Genomic DNA, 22,441 nt, shown 5'->3' on the forward strand with positions numbered 1-22,441 from the left:
TGCTGGCTCTTTGTAATTTTGCAACATTCATTTTTAATTTTTTTGTATGTGTCCGTTCTTTCCATTTAAAATGTTGTAGTCATTGTTTTCTTGGTTCCACTAACTTTACTTTCCATCAGTTCATGTAGATCTTTCCATACTTCTCTTTATTCATCATATTTGTCATTTCTAACAGTGTAGTAATGCTATATAATAATACAGTATAAGTATTACATGCACAATGTAATAGCCATACTTAAAGTAACTTAAGCTGCCCTAGTATATTTTAATATTTTGAATCATGGCTGGCCTTATAAGCAATCCAACAATGGAATATGATTTCTGGGGCACTAGTGATGGACCTCTACTCTAAATACCTCTCCTGCAATGCCTCCCACTGCCTTAAATGCCAACATTTTAAAGAACATTCTTGTGGATAAAATGCAGATATCCCTATAAGGGGTAATACTTTTGCCAGTAGTATAAGGTGACAGTGAATTTAGAAAATAAGTCCATAGCAAGAGAACAAAAGGTGTTTAAAGGGAGGCAAGGAGGTAACAAAGGCCAATTCCATTTACTCATCATTTTGCTCTGAGTGTTGGGCAAGTGGAGGCTGTAATGGCAGGTCACAAGGTCTATCCACTGCTTCTGAAACATATCTTCTCTTGTTTCTCCTTTCCCAGTTCCAGCCACCCTAGCTTGGCTTTCTTAGAGATGAAAATGATTCTCTTTCCTAAATAAATAGAAAATTAATAGAATTTTTAGAATAAATAGAAAATAAAGCCTTTCTAAGAACATCATTTGCCATGCATACAGAATCACTTCTCATAGCTATCTTATACAAAATGAAAATATAACCAGCCCATTTTACCAAGGAATAAACTGAAGTACCATGGGGTTGAATAAATCACTTGAAAGAAATTAGAGTGGAAATAAAACCCTGGAATATGATGTTTAGCATCATATTCAAGCCCATGAAAAGTTCATCCCACCATTAAAAACATATTTATTTGACAATTTTATAACATTATGCTAGATATACATCAGAAATTAGATTTAAAACTAGCAAATTATAACCTCATTTGAGATGTTAATTTTATTGTTTGTCATATATTTATAAAGAATATGTTTATGGAAAGCTAAATATATGTCATTCAAGATGTCAGATATAAATATAGAAATTATTCAAATCAAATAATGGTTTTATCATCAATTAAAGTACAAATATATTAAAGCCATTTCTTTTTTTTTAAATTCTTACCTAGAACAAAGCAAAAATGTGCATCTATTACCTGTGTGTACGGTTGTTCCCAGTATATGAGTTAATATATGAGACATTCAGGAACTGATTATTTGTACTATGTAACTGAAACCTGCCATATTAATTGTTTCTTTTGTAGAAATAGAGATAATTGTAATCCTATGATTGCCTTTGTTCCAAGCAAAGAATTTTAATTACATTTGGAAAATGTAATTAATAATAATTACATTATTACAACTGCACAATATTAATTACAATTACATTACAATAAAGAACTCTAATTCCATTTGGAAAAAATAGAAATGATTCTCAGGCTCAAGGCATTCTTTAAAATCTTGGATGGTTTAAACCCTTTGAAGACAATCCTTTTTAGCATATTGGACTCCCTGCTTTTATTCTTCAAGCTTCATGTTATTCTGAAAATGCTTTTGGATGTTTTAATACTCTGTTTGGGTTATATGTTTATGCCAGTTATGGCAGTAAAAACAACAACAAAGAAGCTGTCGGGTTTTTTTAAATTTATTGAATTTACCAATTGTTCTGTATAGGAAGAGACTAAGGGGGCTCTCTATTATTTAGCTCTGTTTTAGAATCGGCCTCTATTTCAGTATTCATTGAATTATTGTTTAGTCAGGGTTTTTTGTCTCATCAAAGTCAGACTCTTTGTAATCCCTTTTGGGGTTTTCTTGGCAAAGATACTTGAGTGGTTTACCATTTCTTTCTCCAGCTCATTTTACATATGTGAAACTGAGGCAAAAAGGTTAAGTGATTTGCCCAGGGTCACACAGCTAGTAAGGGTCTAAGGCTGGATTTGAACTCAGGAAGAGGTGTCTTCCTAACTCCAGGACTATAATTCTATCCATTCTATCACCTAAATTGAGTAAGTCTCTTCTAAACTCCTTTTGTCTTCTCATTTTTCCTTCCATCCTAGTTTCTTTTGCATGGCTTTAGATATGACATTCTCATCTTTGCCAAGGTCCCTCTTACCATTCTGCCCAAATAAGACTGCAAAGCCATGTATGTATTTCTGTAACTTGTTAATGTGGATAAAGTGACAATGTTCCATATAAAAATATGTTCAAGTTTAGTACAACTTAAATTCCCCTGCTTTCTATTCACTTTGCTCTCATATACTGGTGGGGAAAATGGCTTGCTTTCGTAGGCCACTTGTGTTCCATAGGTTTTTTCTAAGGCAACTAAACTTTTCCTGCCATAACTTAAAATATCCCTAATTTTGAGCAGAAGGCCTTTTTACTGTTGGGGATAATGGAGCAAGACAGAAGATCCCCAAGATTAAAATTGGAAGTGGATTTTATTACCTTACCAGGGGACTGTCAGGGTCACATACCCAAATCAGACAGTAAATTGGCATGAACAGTATGCTAGTTTTTAAAGAGATTAAACAGTCAGGTTACGTAAGCTCAAAATTCAATCAGTGATTGGTGAGAGTATATTTGAATTTTCCCTCTAGTTTATCTAGGCTGAGGTACAGGGAACCCAGAATGGATGGAGATGGGGAACACCAGTAGGGGGCAGGGAAGAATGGAGCAGGGATTTTACCCTAGGCTGAACCCCCACCCATGGATCAGTTAGGAGAGGGAAGGCTAAAAGTTATGCTAAAATGCCTGCTTACAGATCAATGGAAGGAAGGGAAGGATAAAAGTTATGCTAAAATGCCTGCTTATAGATCAATGAAAGGAAAGGGAAGGTGGAGTTGTTGCTTACAGATCACTTAAGGAAATGGAAGGTGGGGTTGTGCTCAACATTACCACGAAAGCACTTCCTTTTTATGATGAAAGCACCAAACTGTCAAAATTGTGGTCAGTTTATTCTGAGAGACATTATCTCAGACAAGAAGTGAATCTCTAGATAGACTTAAATACTCAAGACAGTGTCAGTAAGGCATTTACTCTCGTAATATTTTGACGTTTATTCCTGATTCATCTAGTATAATTTCATGAGCCACACTTTGGGGTATGTACTTTAAAGTATGTTAAACATCTTACTCAGCAATTACTGTAAACTTTGCTTCTAACCCCATCCTATAAGTATAAGTCTGTTCTAGAAGGTGCCCCAGATAAACTCTAGTTTAGAGATCCTAGATCCTGGATGAATTAGACATCTTCAAGTAATCCTTAATCCATACAATGACTTTATATGCCAGAGAAAAGGCAATCTATTTATAATTTAATAGGAACAGTGAGAAAAAAATATGAATGACCAAGTCATGTGGATAAATAAAATGACCTAAATCATATGTAGTTGTACAAACGAGTTGAAATTATAGGAAGTTAGCCTTCTGGAGAAGCTGAGATTATATATAGCCTGTTTGTGACAGAAGAAAGGAATTTAGCTTAGGGGGATAAGGTATTTGAAGAGTAAAGGCCCATAGAAAGGTACAAGCAAGTTATTATAATGTGATGAACACAGGATTCTGCAAAGATTTATAAATATCCAGACCTAATCACCAAATTACTGCCTTGCTGGTGAGATTGTTATCATCATGCCTTAGCATTACAACTGTGAATTGTCAGAGCCAGGACTATTACTGAGGGTTTTTTGTTATTTTGTTTTTTCACCTGAATGAAGTCACAGGAAGTAAAATGGAAAGAATCCTAGACTTTGGGGTCAGAGAAGTGGAGTTTGAAACTTGACTCTGTATGAAATTGGGCTTTGTGGGCCTCAGTTTTCTTATCTGTAAATTGAAGGAGCTGGACTTGATGACCTTTAAGGTCAAGAAGATTTAAAATGTTGGTCTTATTCCTCTTAATGTGTTAATGAGCACTATTGAATTGTGAATGAAGGCCAGGAAAGTGCAGCTCTGAATCAGTGATACTCAGAACATTCCATCAACTTTGAAAGGCAATGGTGGTATAATGGATAGAGAGTTAGTTAACAGATCTAGGAACACCAAGGTTCAAATACCTCTGATACATAATTGGGTCTGTGACACTGGAAAATATACTATGAGTCAATGCTCTTAGGCAGTGCTCTTCAGCAGATAGTGGGGGCCAACCTATCTATATTGGTAGAAACTGTCCTCAGATGGGAGTTTCTTATATCAGTCATGTCACAGGTCCTGTACCTAACCTAATATGATGTATAAAGATGTAGATGATTGTAGCAGCAAGCACCCCAAGCGCGTCCTCAGGGTTTGCTGCCCATACAGGTTCTTGGATCTGCTTTGTTAAAGGAAAGCAACTCAAAATGGGTTAACAAGCTTACTTTAATCAGTCAGACATATATCGTTTACCTTGTTCAGGGGAAAAAGGTCAGCACCCCAAACTTCAAAATATACAGACAGAATTATCAAGACATTAACAGATCAAGTAGACAGCTTTCCAAACTGTCCAACCATTACATCCATACCCAGTCAACATCTGGGTTTCCACATCTGGGTTTTTCAAAGCAGGGGGACTCTCAACAACGGCTTCCCAGAATTCAGATCAAATCACAGAACACTTCTCAAAGTGAGTCCCAAAACAAAGCTACACACCAGGGCTTATATAGCCTTCTCCTGGCTCAGAGAATGTTAACAACCTTATTGACTCACTGGCCAATCAAGAAGTATCTACTGAAAAACAAGCCTCCCTCCCCAGGCTTCAGGTGCATTTTAGCCTAGGGGCAGGGAAGATCTTCCAAATTTGCATTCCCATTACAATGATCTACAGTCATTTTGTGTGATTACATACTGTTTCACTATGGTTATAGTGGCCTTAGCATTCTTTATGTTAAAAACAAAAAAATTAAAACTATAGTATTTACAATTTATATTGTTGAAAAGTCAGGATTACTTTAAAAACATCTGTTATTTAAATAGATCATTGAATAGATCAGAATTAGTCATTCTGATAAAATAATACAAAGAAATAGATATGTGTGTGTATGTTTATGCTTATATATCATCAAAGTTCTGTTGGGTGGCTTAAAGATCTACTTAATTGAAATGAGCATGAATGGTATGAAGCATGGCTCTTACTAGTTTCTACAACTAATTTAGAATTCAGCAGAATAATATGAAGTCTTTTTACTACTTAATTAAACTTTTGTAATGCCTGTTTTACCAAGATGAATAAAATACATAAATTGTATGAGGTGACATCTAATGCACACAAAAAAGAGAAATGTAAAAATCAGAACAGTGGGTACATTAAACTGATTCTTAATAATTGAAACCAATTTAATCATTTGAGATGATTTTATTCTAGCTGACGTAATACTGTAGCAGTTATATTCTAATTATAACCTGTTTCATTTTACTCTGCCTTTCTAGTTAATTATTACAGTCAATTTGTAAAATGACATGGTTCCACATTTGCATAGGTCACTATTAAATAAATGAATAGCTGAAATTACTCTAGCATTGAAGTGTCAACTTTAGTAGAAGTCAAGAGGACTTCAAATGTTCTTCTAACACCCCTTAATGTGTTAATGACCACTATTAAACTGCAATTAAAAGGCCAGGAAAAATGCATGAAACAGTTAATAGAAAAATAGCACAGACACAATTAAAACGATTCTGGATTTTTTTTTTTTTTGACTGATAGAAAATACAGTGATATGCTGCAAGAAGTGTAGTGTGAATCTACTCCTAAGTCATGGCAGAGTTGACAGTTTAATGATAACAAATCATAGGCTGCCTTTTTTGGGGGAGCATTGCACGTCAACCGAAAATTAACATCAGCAGTAAACAAGACAATGTGATGATTTTACCTTGTATTTAAATTACTACTTATTATGGTACTAAATAATAGCTTTAAATAACTTGGTGTCCAGAATACTGATATACAGTGTATGTGAGAGAGGGGGAGGGGGAGGGAGCGGGAAAGATACAGTACTGAAAGATATGTTTAACTTTTTGTCATCCTCAATAAAAAAATAAATGCACATTTTAGCTGTGTTGTTTGAGCCTGCTCTTTGGAAACCTCTCTTTGAATGTGTTGCACATGGAAACTATAACATTGCTATTAATGCTCTTTACTCACTGAAGGGATGACCTGTGGCATTACAGAACAAGCCTTATTTCCAAGGATCAGGGATTTTGTGTCACCCAGTAATCTATCAGAGGAAGATTCATTAAAATCATTTATGAACTCCCCAATTGAGTAGGTCCATCTTGAACTCATACAGTATTAGATGAGGCAAAACAACACATTAAAAAGTCTCTTATATGTACAATTATTACCAATTTGTCCCCATTCCTTCCCTCTCTCCTACCCCCACCTCCCAGTGACAAAAAAAGAAATGAATCACCTGTGAAATTCAATATTGGATATGTATTTGTGTATGTAAAAACAATATATGATAGTGATATCTTTCCCTTTTATTCAAATGGATGAATGCTAAATAATGAAAAAGCATTATTAAGCACTCACTATGAGCCAAACACCATGCTAAACATTAGAGAAACAAAAATTTCAATATGGTCCCTCTTGCCTTCAAGGATACAGAGAGAGAGACAGACAGACAGACAGACATCGATATATACATATCTATATCTAAATATATATCCTTTGTGGTCATTGAAAATGTGTTAGGCAAAGTAAAATATGTCGTATGATTAATTATGGCATAATGATACCCCCTTTTTACCCAGAGTTCATTTTCATTTTTATCACCATCCTTTGGATATTTTAGGTGCAATTAGATCTTTGGCTTTTTTTTTTTAATTTGTCTCTGTATCCTTACCACCTAGCACAGAGCAGGCACTTAATAAATGTTTATGGAATGAATGAGTGAATTATGCATGTTACTTCAGCCTTCTACTTAAGTCTGTATGTGTGAATTTGAAATATTTACCAAAAATCTGAGACTAAGTAAATGAATGTAGGCTCAGCTGTAAAGAGAACCTTACAAACACTTTATAGCTATTAGAAAGTACAATAGATTTCCTCAGGTTTTAGTGAATTCTTGGCCATACTTTAAGCAAAAGCTGGGTGACTACTATTTGGTATGATATTGTTTTGTTGCTGTTTAGTCGCATTTCAGTAATGTCCAATCCCTTTTGGGGTTTTCTTGGCAAAGGTATTGGAGTGATGTACTTCCTTCTCCTGCTCATTTTTATAGACAAGGAATTGAAGAAAACAGGGTTAATTGACTTACCCAGGGTCACACAGCTAGTAAGTGTTTAAGGACAGATTTTTTTTTCTTGCCTTTTGGAGGGCATTTGGGGTTAAGTAACTTGCCCAAGGTTACACAGCTAGTTTTTTTGTGTGAGTGTTAAGTGTCTGAAGCTGGAACCAGAACTCGGGTCCTCCTGACTCCAGGGCCAGCACTTTACTCACTGCACCACCTAGCCTCCCCTTAAGGACAGATTTTAACTCAGTTCTTCTTGACTCCAGGTCTGGTGCTCTATCTACTGTGCCACTTTTATGATATAGAAATAGAGGATTCTTTTTCAGGTGTGGTTTGGACCATAAGGCTCTGAGATATTGTGATTCTAAATCATTTAATTTCTATTACTTCTGACATATCTGTAGGTTCTGCAAAAGTCCTGATCCTTATAAATATAGCCTGCTGTCCTCCAAAGAACATAGATCTAGTGCTGGAAGGGACCTCAGAAGTCTCCTAATCCAAATTACCTCATTTTACAGATAACAAAACTGAGGGCCAGGGAGGTTGGGTGACATATCTAAGGTCACTCAGGTAATATCAGAGGTGATATTTCAACCTTTGTCCTCTGACTGCAGAGTCAGTAACTTTTTATCATACCATATATCAGCCTTACTAATTATAAACTTGTAGATGGTAGGTGCTTAATAAAAATTTATATGATTAAATAAAAACAAAAAATTATGTTATAATTTATTGGTGTATTTTGTTTTTATTTTTCTAATATCAATTACATGTAGGATTACTTGAACTATATCTAAAACCTAACCACTAAAGCAAATCTCCTTGAGGATTTAACACATATAGATGTGCTTTAGGGAAGAGCTTAGGAGAGAAATAATCCTTTTTCTATTGGCACTGTAAGTGAGAATTATTTGTAGTAACTACTATTTTGTTTTGGTCTGAATAGAGACTACATTTCCATCCTCCCTCCTCCAAATATGGCTTCTATAAAACCTCATAGGGACCTATAAGTATGCTATTACCATAAAGAGCATATAATTCCTTCATCTTCCCAGCAGCAGTGGAATTTACTCATCCTGGAATGCTCATGTTACTGATATAGCAAGATAGATGGAGAAAGCCTTCCTATGAGCTGGGCACTATGTTAGATTCTTTCAGCTCTCACCAACAAGGCTATTGTATAGAGTTAGGATTCTCATTACCAAGGTCATGAATGCCCCTATAGCAGACCACTGGTAGGTTGTAGGAGTAATCCCCAGGAATTGTCATCCTTATTCCATCCTACCATCTCTGCCTCCATTCTCTCATATAGATGAAAATGCATACAGCTCCAAAGACAGCAGGAAATCTGGCCTTAGTAGAAGATGTATGGAGGTAACTAGAGAATAACAGGGTTTTCAAGCTTTGCAATTGAGTAGTAACTACATTAAGAGGGAGGGAAGAAGGTATGTGGCAAGTGAGAATGATCATTTTCCGTTAACTTACTTTTGAGCCTTGAAAAGCCTATTCCACATTTTTGTTTGCCATTTCAAATTTCCCCATCTCTTTGAGTTCCCTTTAAATTGCTGTGATGCCTTATATTTTGTGTAAAAACAAAGCTTATTTGTTTATAGAAAAAATTAGCAAATGTCTCACCAGTTAGGATTTTTGTTTTAAAATTTTGTATAATTGAATACAGTAATAGTTATATATAAATAAATTGATCTTTACCCTCAGTCAGTCACTAACCAAAACTTATTAAGTGCTTACCATGTGCCAGACACTGTGTACTGAAGGGACAAATAAGAAAATGAAACAGTTGTTGTTCTCAAAAACTTCTACTCTATCAAAAGAATCTGGGATTGTATGAGTGAAGGGAAAATCCTCACAAATCTCAGGACCTGTGACTGAGTAGACAATTCCTGTGGTGTTGCCTGAGTCACATAGATTTTTAGTGCAGGATCACATAACTGGTGAGTTTTAGAAGCAAAATGTGAACCCAGGACTACTGACTCCAAGCCCAGCATGTTAAACTCTATGTCCCCCACCTCCCCCCCCCACACACACTCTCTCTCTCCTCATAGATATAGACATATATACATATACACATAGATGTACACACACACACATACAGAAAAAGTCTCATTTTAGGAAAGTTGACTGTGTTTGGAGGACAAACATTAGATAATTGTATTCAGACTAATAAAGAAATTGAGATAAACAGTGAACTTTAATCAATCAAATATGCTGGGTGCTGGGTATAAGCATAAAAAATAATCCCTGTTTACAGGGTTGTTACATTCTACCAAGGGAGTTGAGATCTACATATACAATCTCTGTTGAAGGTGTAACTGGCCACAAACTCCTCTGGGATTTGTAGTTGTTTCCACTTTGGGAAGGTAGGAAACTAACAAAATCAGCCCCAGATTGGAGTAAGTGGCACAGATTTTCATATGAGGATAATGGATGCAGGCTGGTTTTTGAGGACTCTTGAGGGAAATTAGGAGAGAAAAAGGGAGAGGTAACAGTCATCTCATGGCACGGGGGGGAGGTTGTACGGGGGGGGGGGGGGGGGGGGGAGGAGGAGAGGGAAGGGCGTGGGGGGGGGGGGGGGGGGGGGGGGGGGGGGGGGGTTGACCATGGTAGTGGCTGGTGCTTCCCACATCTGAAATTGCTTTCTGTAAAACCATGAGAGAAAAACTTCATCTCAGTGGACAAGCTGTGAGGTCACATGTGGCGTTCTGTGTGTTTTATCATGAGTTCCACACTCACCCAGGGAGTGGGTTGGTATTCTTATGAGGAGAGAAAAAAGCCCTTGAAAAGGGCAATGATGGGGGTGGCTAGATGGTGCAGTGAATAGACTACTGACCCTGGAATCGGGAGGACCTGAGTTCAAATTCAGCCTCAGACACTTAACACTTACTAGCCAGGTGACCTTGGGCAAGTCACTTAACCCCAATTGCCCTGCCTTCCCCCCTCCAAAAAAAATAAAAAAGAAAAGGGCAATGATAGGTGGGCCCTATTCTTTCCCAGTATACTTCTCCTTCTGTTTTGTTCTTAAATTTATTCTGTTAAAGAAAATATTTGACAGTTTTGATATTTTTTTCTCATAAACATCTGTGGTCTACCTTGTCTTTATATTTCAGGGTGTCCCTTCATTTATGGCATGATGGAGCAGTGGGAACCATGTAGGAGAGACAGACCTTTCCTAGAGCAGCATCTACTGTTAGATAGTCTTGCTCTCTAATTGGGAATATATTACCTTTATATGTGCAGAATCACTATGAATTTGTATGTAAATCCAACTCACTGCAAAGTTCATGAAAATAAATACATAATAATTTTAGGGTATTTAAATAAAAGGTCCTTAATGAGGGAGAGAGTGTTAACAGTTGAGATCAGGAAAGGCATCTTTATGAACAAGGTGGTGCTTAAGCTGTATCTTGAAGAAAATTAGGGATTTTATGAGGCAGTAGAAATATGGAAATACATTCCAGGAATGGGAGACAGCCAGTGCAAACATACAAAACAGAAAGATAAAACCAATGTGACTAGATGGTAGAGGATAGGAATGGGTATAAGAGATGCTGCAGATGGAAAGTTCGGTTGGGGCTAAGTTGTAAAGGACTTTAAGAGCCAAATGGAGAAGTTTATATTTTATCCAATTGACAATAGGGAACCACTGGAGTATATTGGATAAGGAATTGATATGGTTGGATCTTAGCTTTGGGAAATACACTTTGGTAGCCATGTGGAAGATGGAATGGAATAGGATAAGGTGACACAGGGATGCCATTTAGGAGTCTATGGTAAACGTCCATACAAGGGCTATTGATGGTCTGAATTAATGTTGGTAGTTGTATGAGTGTAAAGCCACACACAAGCAGCTTTCCAGAAGAATGCCACTGTGAACAGCTTTCAAGATTCTGATTACACAGTATAGTGAACACTCTATTCCATAACAAATCAAAGCAAAACATCCACAGAAAATCAAGGTACAGCATTCACAGTATTATAGCTTATCACAGAAAATTACAATATAATATTCATAACAGCTTATCATTAAAATGGCCACATAGTTTTCACCAAAGTGGTCACAATATTTAGAACAAAGAGCAATCATCTTAAAGTACAATAGTCAAAGTCTTCCACTCATGGGGCAAAATCTTAACTCAATCAGTATCACAATATAATCTCAAAGTATAATAGTCAAAGTCTTCCACTCATGGGGCACACTTAGTCACTTATTCAGTCACTTATTCAGCAATCAATTACTAAGTATCATTAACCACTAAGTACAATCATTAGAAAATACACAAACCCTTCACCCCTTGGTCACTACAACTTCATCATTACTCAGTATCTAGGGAGAGGTCTTTTCATCTTGACTTGGGGCCAGTTCTCAGATTCCCTGGATCCCCTTCCATGGTCCCAGATTCTACCTGGGTTCACCAGACTGTCACCTGGGTTCAGTGACAGACAGCTCCCAGTTCCTTGTCCAGCTCTCTGGGTAGATCCTGCTCCACACTGAAGTTCACAGGGTCCAGTCCATCTCAAATCCTTCACAATTTCTGCTCCTGGGAATTCAAGACTCAACCAAGCCACAAACAGACAAAGTCCCTGCATCCCAGTCATGCTTCCTCAGTCTTCTGCAGCTTGTTCAAAAAATCAGAATCACCTTATCCAGCGGGGGGGGGGGGGAGGGTCCTGGGTTCCCGGGCTCCTGGGCCCCTCTTCAACCTCCTCCCAGCAGCTGCTTCTGCCTCCATGGTGCTCCAAGAAATTCTGACTGTGCCCCTCTGGGGCTTTTCTTATATACACACAACATTAGCTTCCTATTTCAGCCAACACCTTCCTGTTACATCAGGAACAGGGGTTCATACCTTCTGTTTCTTTCACAGAGGTTTGATTAGATACTAAGTGCTAAGTACCTGTTTACTTGCCAATACAAAAAGGGGTCTTCAAATTACCATTACAATGAGTAGAGAAGGAGTTAGATGTGAGAGGTCTGGTAGAGGTGTAAACAAGATCTAGAGAAGATTTGGCAACTCATTGGACATAAATTTCACAGAATATGAAAGCACAGGTTTAAAACTGAAAACGACTTTAAAGGCTACTAGGTTAAGGGAAGGCATGGAGCAGATGATAATACTAAGGTTGTGAGGTTTCCTGCAGCACTAGAAGGATAAAAAGGAAGACGTGTAATTGGAAATCAAACCCAGCAGTAGTGAGTTTTCCGAACACTTTCAAAGCAGTGTAACAAATATGCTAATCTTGAATGTTCTTTTCCTAATGAATACAAGATGAAAATTTAAATAAGACCATATCACTTTTTATGTGTGAGGATCAGGAACTTGTTTCTGGAGATATTTATTTAATGGCATCAATAGATTGGCTTTCATCAAGCTACCCTCCATCCCATTGAATATATTGCATAAATGCCTTAAAATTGAAATCATAATTTTTGCCCATTGTAGAACTGTTTTGGAAATGGTTATACTAGATTATGAAGAGATTTATAGGATTTGTGGCAATTAAAAAAAACAGTACTTATAGAGCATGTGAACTTGTCAGAAATGAGCGTCTTCATATGTAGGGGAAAAACATATATTGGTATATAGCCAATTTAGTTTAGTGAGTATTTATTTAAAACTGTTGGGTTAATAATGTATGGCCATCCTGGACAGGAAGGAAAAAGGAAGCAATCCTGAGTGGTTAATAGCCACAGAATCATAGAATTAAAGTAAGAAGGAACCACAAAGATAATATAGACCAAACCATATCCTACTGGGAATCCTCTTTGCAGAATATTTGACAAATAATCATACATCCTCTGCTTAAAGATTTCCAATGGGAAGGAAACCATTACTTTCTAAGGCAACCTGTCTGGACAATGCTATATATTAAGACTGACATCAGACCTATAGCTTCTTCTCTGCATGTCAGTCAGCTAGTAAGTACTTAATTCAGTGAGCATTTATTATATGTGGGTACTATGCCAAGTTCTGGGGTACAAAAAAGGGCAAAAGATGGCTGCTACCATCAAATGATTTACATTATAATGGAGGAGACAGCACAGAAGTTACTAAATATTTCACATATATACAATGAAAATAAAAAGTTTCCAGAGGAAAGTCACTGGGCATAAAAGAAAGGACCAGAAAACACTTCCTACAAAAGGTGGGATTTGTGATGAGTCTTGAAGGAAGCCTGGAAAGCTTGGAAGCAAAGGTGAGAAAAGAAAATTTTCTAGGCATGGAGGACAGCTAGTGTAAAGGCACAGAGAGAAGAGGGGAGAGTGTTGTGTGTAAGGAACAAAAGGTAGGGTAGTGTGACTGGATCATAGAGTTTGAGTAGGGAAATTAAATATTAAGAAGACTGGAAAAGTCATGAGGTGTCAGATTGGAAAGAGGTTTAAAAGTGAAACAGAAGAGTTTTAGATTTTATCATAGAGTTAAATAGAGAATTTACTGAGTAGGAGTAATGTGGTTAGATCTGAGCTTTGGTAAAAATTATTGTGGTAACCAATTAGAGTGAATTAGAGAGGTGAAAGACAAGGCAAGGAGATCAGTTGGGTGGCTTTTGAAAAAAGGGGATGAAGACCTGAGCTAAGGTGGTAGCTGTGTGAATGGAAAGAAGGGAATTTTTACAAGAGTGTTGGAAGGTAGACATGACAAAATTGAATAACAGGTGGGTGAAGGTGATATGCTTAGCATGGCAATGAGAGTTGTAATGGTAATGGTATTTGAAGATCTTCCATGCCCCTCATGTTGGCAGGCTAGTGGGTGCTTGGCACTTGGTTTCAAGCTCATAACTGTGTCAAGTATTGGGACCCTGAGCTTGTGAGTTCCCCAGGGGGACGAATTTGCTGATGTGGCAGGAGGGGGTGGGGCAGGGAGGAGCTGGAGCTGAGTAGGGGCTGAGCTGGAGCCACTGTGGCAGCCGGAAGCTGCTAAGCAGCAGCTGAGGTACAGGCAGCAGCAGCACGAACTTCTTCTGAGAGCCAGCCAGAACTTCTGCTGAGAGCTTCTGATGAGAACTGCCAGGAACCTAAACTGGTGGGAGCGAGCAGCATGGAGGCTGAGCAGCTATTGAGTGAGGAGAGAAGGATTTTTGCTTGAGGGAACCTGTTTTGTTTTAAAGGCTTGGGGATGTGGGTGTTCAGTGCGTTAACTATGTGTACCAACTTAGTGGCTACTATAATGACTTTGACTTTTTGGTTTGGGGACTCAGCTTTCTGGCATTTGAATAAATACTTTGGCTCTGTCCCCCATGTGGAGAGCCTGTTACATTTTGTGATTCACAACTATAGTAGCATAGTTATAGTCACTGTAGGCATTGTGAATATTGCATTGTTATTACAAGAGTGCAAGCTTGGGTAACTGGGACTTTGATGGGGATAAGAAAGTAATAAAGTTAGAAAGGGGAGAGGTTGAGGGCTTGCTTTCTTGTACCAAGCAAAATAATTCTAGATTCTTTTTTTCTGAATGTCTTTATTATCTGTAGGTAGCTATCAGTCTTCTTTCTCCCTCATCAGATTTTCTCTGCACTAAACAACCTCAGTTCTTTCTGTCTATTTTAATAGGGCATAATATCTAGTCACCCTTTTCACCCACCGCTGATTGTGCTCTGGTTCATCAATGTTCTTTTTAAATTGTTTTGCCTGAAACTGAATAATTCTCCAAATTCCATCTCAGGAGGGTAGAATATAATGGAATTATTCCCTCCTAAGTCTCCATTAATGCAACTTAAGCTTTGCCACTGTCATGTTATTCTGTTTATTGATTTCAGACTTGTAGTCCAATGAATCTGCCGTATTTTTTTTTCACTGAACTGTTGTCCAGCCACATCACAAAGCATAAATATTTATATTTTTTCACTATCAAGTTTCATGATCTAAAATGTTTCTCTACACAGACCAGTATAAACTTTAGTTCTTCAAGACCACAAGAGGACTACAAAGTCAGATAGATAAAAACAAGCTGAAGGACTTCATTTATGACCCCTACCACAGATTGTGTATGTTTCAACAGGAACTATCCCAGCTAAATTTGGAGGGTCATCAATAGGTATAACCAAAGTGATGAATGTTTCAGCTGCAACAACCCTTAAAGATTGTCTAGCTTCACTTAAAAGTACTTCTAGCCAACAAAATCATGTATCCTTGAAATAATTGAAGTATGAATTTTATATTATTGGATTCAACCCATAATTCTAGCCTGTCAAGATCCATTTGGATTCTGTCTCTGTCATATAACATGTTAGCTATGCCTCCCAAGTTTTTGTCATTTGCAAATTTGATAACTGCATGCCTTCATCAAAGTCATTGATAAAAATGGTGAACAGCACAGGGCCAAGGACAGACTGCATTCCAAGTTCACAATGACACCATTCATAATTACTCGTTGGGACCAGTTATTCAAACAAATTCAAATCCATACAATTGTAACATCTAACTCATATTTCTGTACACCTTATCCACAAAGATAATGAGAGAGACTTATTAGATACTTGGTTAAAATTTATTATATTCCTTAGATTCAAGGAACTTTTTGAAAAATAAGAATTGGGATAGTCTAGATTAGAATAACCCAAATTTGATAAATGTACAATGACTGTTATTGATCACCACTTTCTTTTCTATATACTGACAAATTATTCCTTTAACAACATATTCTAGAACTTTGCCAAGACTCAAAGTATTCCAAAAGTCTCAACCATTTTCCATATTTTGAAAACTGAGATATACTCCTATTTCCAATTTTATGGTACCTCTCTTATTCTCTACCATCTCTCAGAGATCACATATGATGACTCAGCATTCAGATACAAGTCCAAGATGTAGTTCATCTGGGGCTACATAAAGTCACTAATGACAACTAGGTATCTCTTGATATCTCACTTATTCTAGGCTTTTACTCCTCCTTAAAAATTACATTCATACCTTTTTTTTTACATTGCCTAAATTTCTCCCAATATTCCTCCTCCTCTCAAAGAGCCATTACTTATAATAAAGAACTTAAAAAAATTTGTTTTACAAAGAACTTTTTTTGAAGAAAAAGAGGAAGAAGGAGGAAGAATAAAAAGAGGGGGAGGAATAAGAGGAGGAGGAGGAGAAGTGACCAACAAATGGAAAAAAATGGTACAATATATGCAAGGTTCCACATTCATTGAATCCCACCCCCCACTCCACAAACACATACCTCTGAGAAGGAATAGGGGAGATGTATTTTAGTATCTCTTTTTTGGAACCAAGCTCTTTCTTCATAATTGTTCTTTGCAATTTTCTTTATAATTTGTATAATTTTTCTTTATAAGTTTACTTTTCTCTTTATAATAAACATATATTTTCAATTGTTTTCTTCTTATTCCTTTCATTTACATTGTTGTAGTCGTATTTACTGTTTTCTTGGTCTTCCTTACTTCATTCTGCATCAATCCATGTAAGTATTTCCATGTTTCAGATTTTCATACTTTAGATTTCATACTCTTAGTAATTCTTCTGGTTCCTTACCTTTAAAGATTGTCCTCCTTGGTAGAAAAAAACAAAAGGAAAAAAATTGTAGTTGAGTAATTCTTTCATTTTCTCCATCATACATTAGAACACACTCATGTGCTACAAAGGACTATACTTTGCAAACATGGTACAATAGAAAGAGGGCAGCTCTCTATTTTTCCTGATCAGAATTATTTGTACTTCCAAAATGGAATTATCCAGGATTTCCCATCCCTTTAGGGACAATTTCTACTATAGATAGGAACTTTGGGTTTCATAATTACCACTTCAATAAGTAGTTTCTACTTATTGGTCAGAATCAGATCTAGAATAGCTCCATACTGCTTCTTCTACCCTTTGAAGAACTAAAGCTTTACTTTGGACAGAGATTTAGTTCACTTGCTTGATTTCCTCAATCCTTATCAATTTCTTTGTTATGCCCTGTTCATGTGTAGTATGCTCCATAATAGTAACAGCTTTGACCATTATTTGTGTTTTCTGATCTAGTTCCTATATATCCTCAGTTGAGTACATTTTAAAAAATATATACTATTCCAATTTTACCTTTTATGTATTTGGTTACTTTTTTTTTTTTTTAAGCAATCAGGGTTAAGTAATTTGCTCAAGGTTACAAGGCCAGTTATTTCTGGGTGTGGTGCTGAGTGTCTGAGCCCCGAATTCGATCTCCAGGTCGTCCCAACCCTGTAGCCGGTGCTCTTACTCGCTGAGCCACCTGGCCACCCCTAAGCAATTGGGGTTAAGTAACTTGCTCAAGGTTACACGGCCAGGTGTTTCTGGGTGGGTGCTAAGTGTCTGAGCCCGGGATTCGATCTCCAGGTCGTTCTGACACTGGAGCCGGTGCTCTTACTCGCTGTGCTACCTGGCCGCCCCCTACTTTTTTTTTTTTTACTAAGTCACACTTCTGTGTCTTAGGCAGATACTATAGAAGGAGAAGAGACTGGGTCCAGAATTGAAAAGAAGGAAGTGAGTGGGGTAAATTATACAGAATTTTCTATGACCAGAAGTTTTTCCTCAGAAAAAAAGAGTCTTTTTTGGGGGGAGTAAAGAATCAGTTTTCTTTCAAGGATACTATACTCAGTACTCAAAACAAAGACTGATTTTAAAATATTATCATTTTACTAGGATTGCTCTATAGTAGCAAGACATATAATACATCTGCCTCTGAGGAACAAAAAAATAAACATTCCCCAAGCAGGTAATGTAGAGGTTCTTGGTGAGTGACTACAGCATATATCATAACCGCTGAGCCCTATCACAGGATAGGAGGAAAAAAATATCATCAAGGATTGTTTGACAGGAAGAGAAAATGGACTGATCTTATGGAAAGAATTAAGAATGACAGGCAAAAAGGCAGAGTGCACTACCAGTATTTGTGCTTACAATGTATGGAAAAAATAGAGAGGTCCTCTGGCACATTAGGTGGCACCCTGAGATGCACTTTTGAGAGCACATAGACAAGAAGTTGCACAGAGCAGGATGTATTGACATCTCCATTACTGAGTGGAACTCTTTAATAGATTACTTCATGGATCCATGTGAGTATTCTTCTGTTGGTTATTTGTCTTTATACATCTTGAGACACCATAATCTCCAAATAGAAAAAAATTCTGCTCATCTAGTCTTGCGCAATGCTAGAAGTGTAAAATATATTATCAAAGACATTTATGACCAGAATGGAGGACTGTTCATGAAGCAAAGTGAGAGATAACCCAAAGTGATCCTATATATGGCATTGCTCAAGTTAAGAGATCTACAAGAAAGCCCTTAGATTATTGAGTGAAACCTATATAAAGAATTTATAGAAGTACACGGACAAGAGTGTCACAGGACAAGCAGATGTAATCTCTATTGGAGCAAATGTACATATTAATGAGGTCATATATACATTAAATATTGAAATATATACCTTCTCCATAGCCACATTTTAGTTCTGAGTACCATCTCATAAAGAGTTAGTGACATCTGCCTGTATACAGCCATATCTTGGCCTAGTGGATAGAATGTTTGACTTTAAATCAAGAAGATCTGAGTTCAAATCCTGACTCAGATGCTTACTTAGCTGTGTGGCTCAGTGCATCTGTAATATTAAGAGTAATAAAAGCACCTACTGCACAGGGTTGCTCTGAGAATAGAATAAAATATATGAAGCACTTTGCAAACATTTAAGTGCTACATGAAAAGTAGCTATTATGTGCTGTTTATTACCTACTAAATATTACATTAAGATCTCTTTCATATTGTTTGTTTTGAGCATTTGTGTATAGATATTCATGAGTTTCATTGCTGTCTCTCTTAGATATGTCTCCTGTGAATTGTTCTGACTATTTACCTCTATAACATCTGTCTTGGCAGATATATGTACACAGTTTTGATAAGTTTCACAAGATTTCTGTTAAACTACAAGGCAATATTATAGATTGGAAAGAGCTTCCAAAATGGAGTCATAGGACATAGTTTTGAATCCCAACTTTGCCCTTTGCCACTGGTATGATCCAGTGCTGTATATTTAGGCTCTCCAGATCCACGTTTGTTGTTGTTGTTTAATTATATCTGACTCTTCATGACCCCATGGACCAGAGCACAGTAAGGTCCTTTTGTCCTCCATTATCCCTCAAAGTCTGTCCAAGATAATATTCATTGTTTACATGACACTATCCATTCATTTCATCCTTTACTATCTCCTTTTCCTTTTTCCTCCAATCTCTCCTAGCATCAGGGTTTTTTTCAGTGAGTTCCATCTTCACATTATGTGGCCAACACATTTAAGCTTCAGGATTTGACCTTCCAGTGAATAGCCTGAATTAATTTCTTTAACTATTGATTGATTTGATCTCCTTGCTATCCAGGGGCTTCTCAAGAGTCTTCTCCAGCACCACAATTTGAAAGTGTCAGTTCTGTGGCACTCACTTTTCAATGTAGTCCAACTCTCACAGCTATATATTGCTACTGGAAAAACCATAACTTTGATTATGTGGACCACTGTTGGCAAGATTATGTCTCTCCTTTTTAGTATGCTGTCCATATTTGCCATAGCTTTTCTTTGAAAGAGCAAGCATCTTTTAATTTTATGTCTACATTTTCTCTCTTCAGTGTTTTTTTTTGTCCAAGAATATGTAATCTGATGCTACTTCCATTTTTTTCTCCCCCATTTTCCAAGAAGTGATGGGACCAGTTGCCAAGATCTTAGTTTTTTTTTTTTAATGTTAATCTTCTAGCCAGCTTTTACATTCTCCTCTTTCACTCTCATATGCATATATAAGATTGTTTATATTTTTCCTGGCAACCTCAATTCCGGTTTTTGATTTATCCAGCCTAGCATTTCATATGATGCACCTTCCATATAAGTTAAATAAAGCATAAATGTAGTCTTTTCCAATCTTACTCCTTTTCCAATCTTAAATCAATAAATTGTCTGGTGTTCGATTATAACTGTCGCTTCTTGGCTTACATATAGTTTCCTCAGGAGACAAATAAAATGATTTGGTACTTCCATCTCTTTGAGGAGATCTCTTTGCTACATTTTGTTGTGATACACACAGTCAGAGGCTTTACTGTAGTCAGTGAAGCAATAGATGTTTTTTTCTGAAACTCCCTTGTTTTCTCCATAATCCAGAGAATATTGGCAATTTGGTCTCTAGTTCTTCTTCCTCCGAAAACTAGCCTGTTCTTCTGGTAATTCTTGGTTCACATATTGCTGAAGCCTAGATTGCAGAATCTTAATTATAACCTTGCTGGTATGTGGAATGAGTGCAATTGTTTGGTAATTTGAACACTTCTTGGTATTGTCCTTCTTTAGGACTGGAATTGTAAACTGATCTTTTCCGATCTGGTGGCCACTGTAGATTTTTCCAAATATTTGCTCTTCTATAAAATGGTTCAATTAAACTAAATATTCTCTCATGTACAGTTTAGCTTTTAATTATAGGACCCTGTATTTTTAACCAAGTTATATTAAGTTCATTCCATCACTGGTCAAATGTTTATTACTCCTAACCATTACTCTACAGTCCAGATACCCAAATCTCCTTCTCAACTGCTGTCTTCTTAAATACCTCTTCACATCTCACATCCTCCTTTTTCTTTTGAAGGCCTCATTTTCATTTGTCAGTAGTGATTAAAAACTCTATCTGTGCCACTTTTGATTTCTTGTGCAGGAATTTAAATTTTCTGGCAATAGCTTCTGTTTGTCTTCTGGTGCTATATTTTGTTCTCAATGTGAGTCATCAGAAATGAGAATTTGTCTTCTTCTCATATTGGTGTCCCTGGTACCCCATAGCATTACTTATCACTTCTGACTATCTTCTGGCCAGGATTAGATGTTATTTCCTAGTAGTACCTATACATCCACAATATTACTATTCCATGGAGAACAAGAAGCTACTTCTCCCTTAATTCTCCCCTAAGGAGAAAAACTTACATGGCTATGTAGTTAGAAAGTTTCAGTTATCCTTCTTCTCTTTCTGGCCTGCTTCAGGTGTCTTTGTCCCCTAAAATCTTGGCCCAGCTTGGAATTCTCTCACTCATCATAACTTTTCCCTTTGAAGGATGTCTTAGAATCATAGAATTTGAGTTGAAAGTTTCCTCAGTAGTGCTCTAATCCAACCAATGCACCAAAGGAATATGTGTAACTATGACCTACTTGATAATTGAACATTTAGTCTCTGCTTGAAGACCAAGTGAAGCAAACCTTAGAGTCCTACATAAAGGTCAGTTGTCATTAGTTTGGCTATAAGGTGGTGAAAGCAATTCTAATGAGAAAGTTGTAAAAGCTAGTCACTTTATTGTCACAAAAGATATTATAAGAAGATGAGGTTTAGAAGATCTAGTTTCAGAGTGGAAACATCCCTCTAGTACAGAACTATGGATTTTAGAAGTAGAATAAACTTTAGAGATTATCTAGTCCAACTTCCCTATTTTACAAATGAAAGTACTTGTGAGAGATATAAATTGACCAGCTGGCAGGCAATCAGGTAAACAAACAATGGGAACTTGCTTTTCCCTGATTGTTGTTTATATGTAGAGCTCATTATAACCATAAAAGGATGATTTCAGTGCATGCTTTTCAGAGCTTTGGAGAACTAAAAAGGGGGTGCAGTTATATTGAAGGACAGAATTCTTCCTACTTTCTAAGGTACAGGAAACAACAGCAGTCTAGAAAGCGATTTTGTTAGAAAGATGGTATACACAAACAGGAATTTAATGGAGTGGTCCCTAGACTGAAATGAGAATTTCTTTCCAGTAATTCACTCATTCATTTTTGAAAAAAATCCTACTCCTATTGAGTGCCTACTATGTTGATGGTGCTATACCAAGGAGACCAAGGAGAGAGGCTATACAAAGTTAAAGAAAATAACTACATACAAGAAACTTACAGTGTAGTAGCAGAAGTAAAATTAAGGACACAGACACCTAAAATTCCTACCCTGTGCCTACATTTTTTTTCACTGTGTGTTCAGGAATAGTTGTATTTTTTGTTTGTATATACAGAACCTGACACAGTGCATACAGATAATAAGTATTTATACTTAAAAATAATATTTTACATTTATATTGTGCTTTAAGGTTTCCAAAACAATATATTCATATCTATCTATCTATCTATCTATCTATCTATCTATCTATCTATCTAT

This window comes from Petaurus breviceps, unplaced genomic scaffold (assembly GCF_028583685.1).
Source record: "Petaurus breviceps papuanus isolate PSGF00001 unplaced genomic scaffold, PetGlider_PUasm1.0 84, whole genome shotgun sequence".
Taxonomy (NCBI): domain Eukaryota; kingdom Metazoa; phylum Chordata; class Mammalia; order Diprotodontia; family Petauridae; genus Petaurus; species Petaurus breviceps.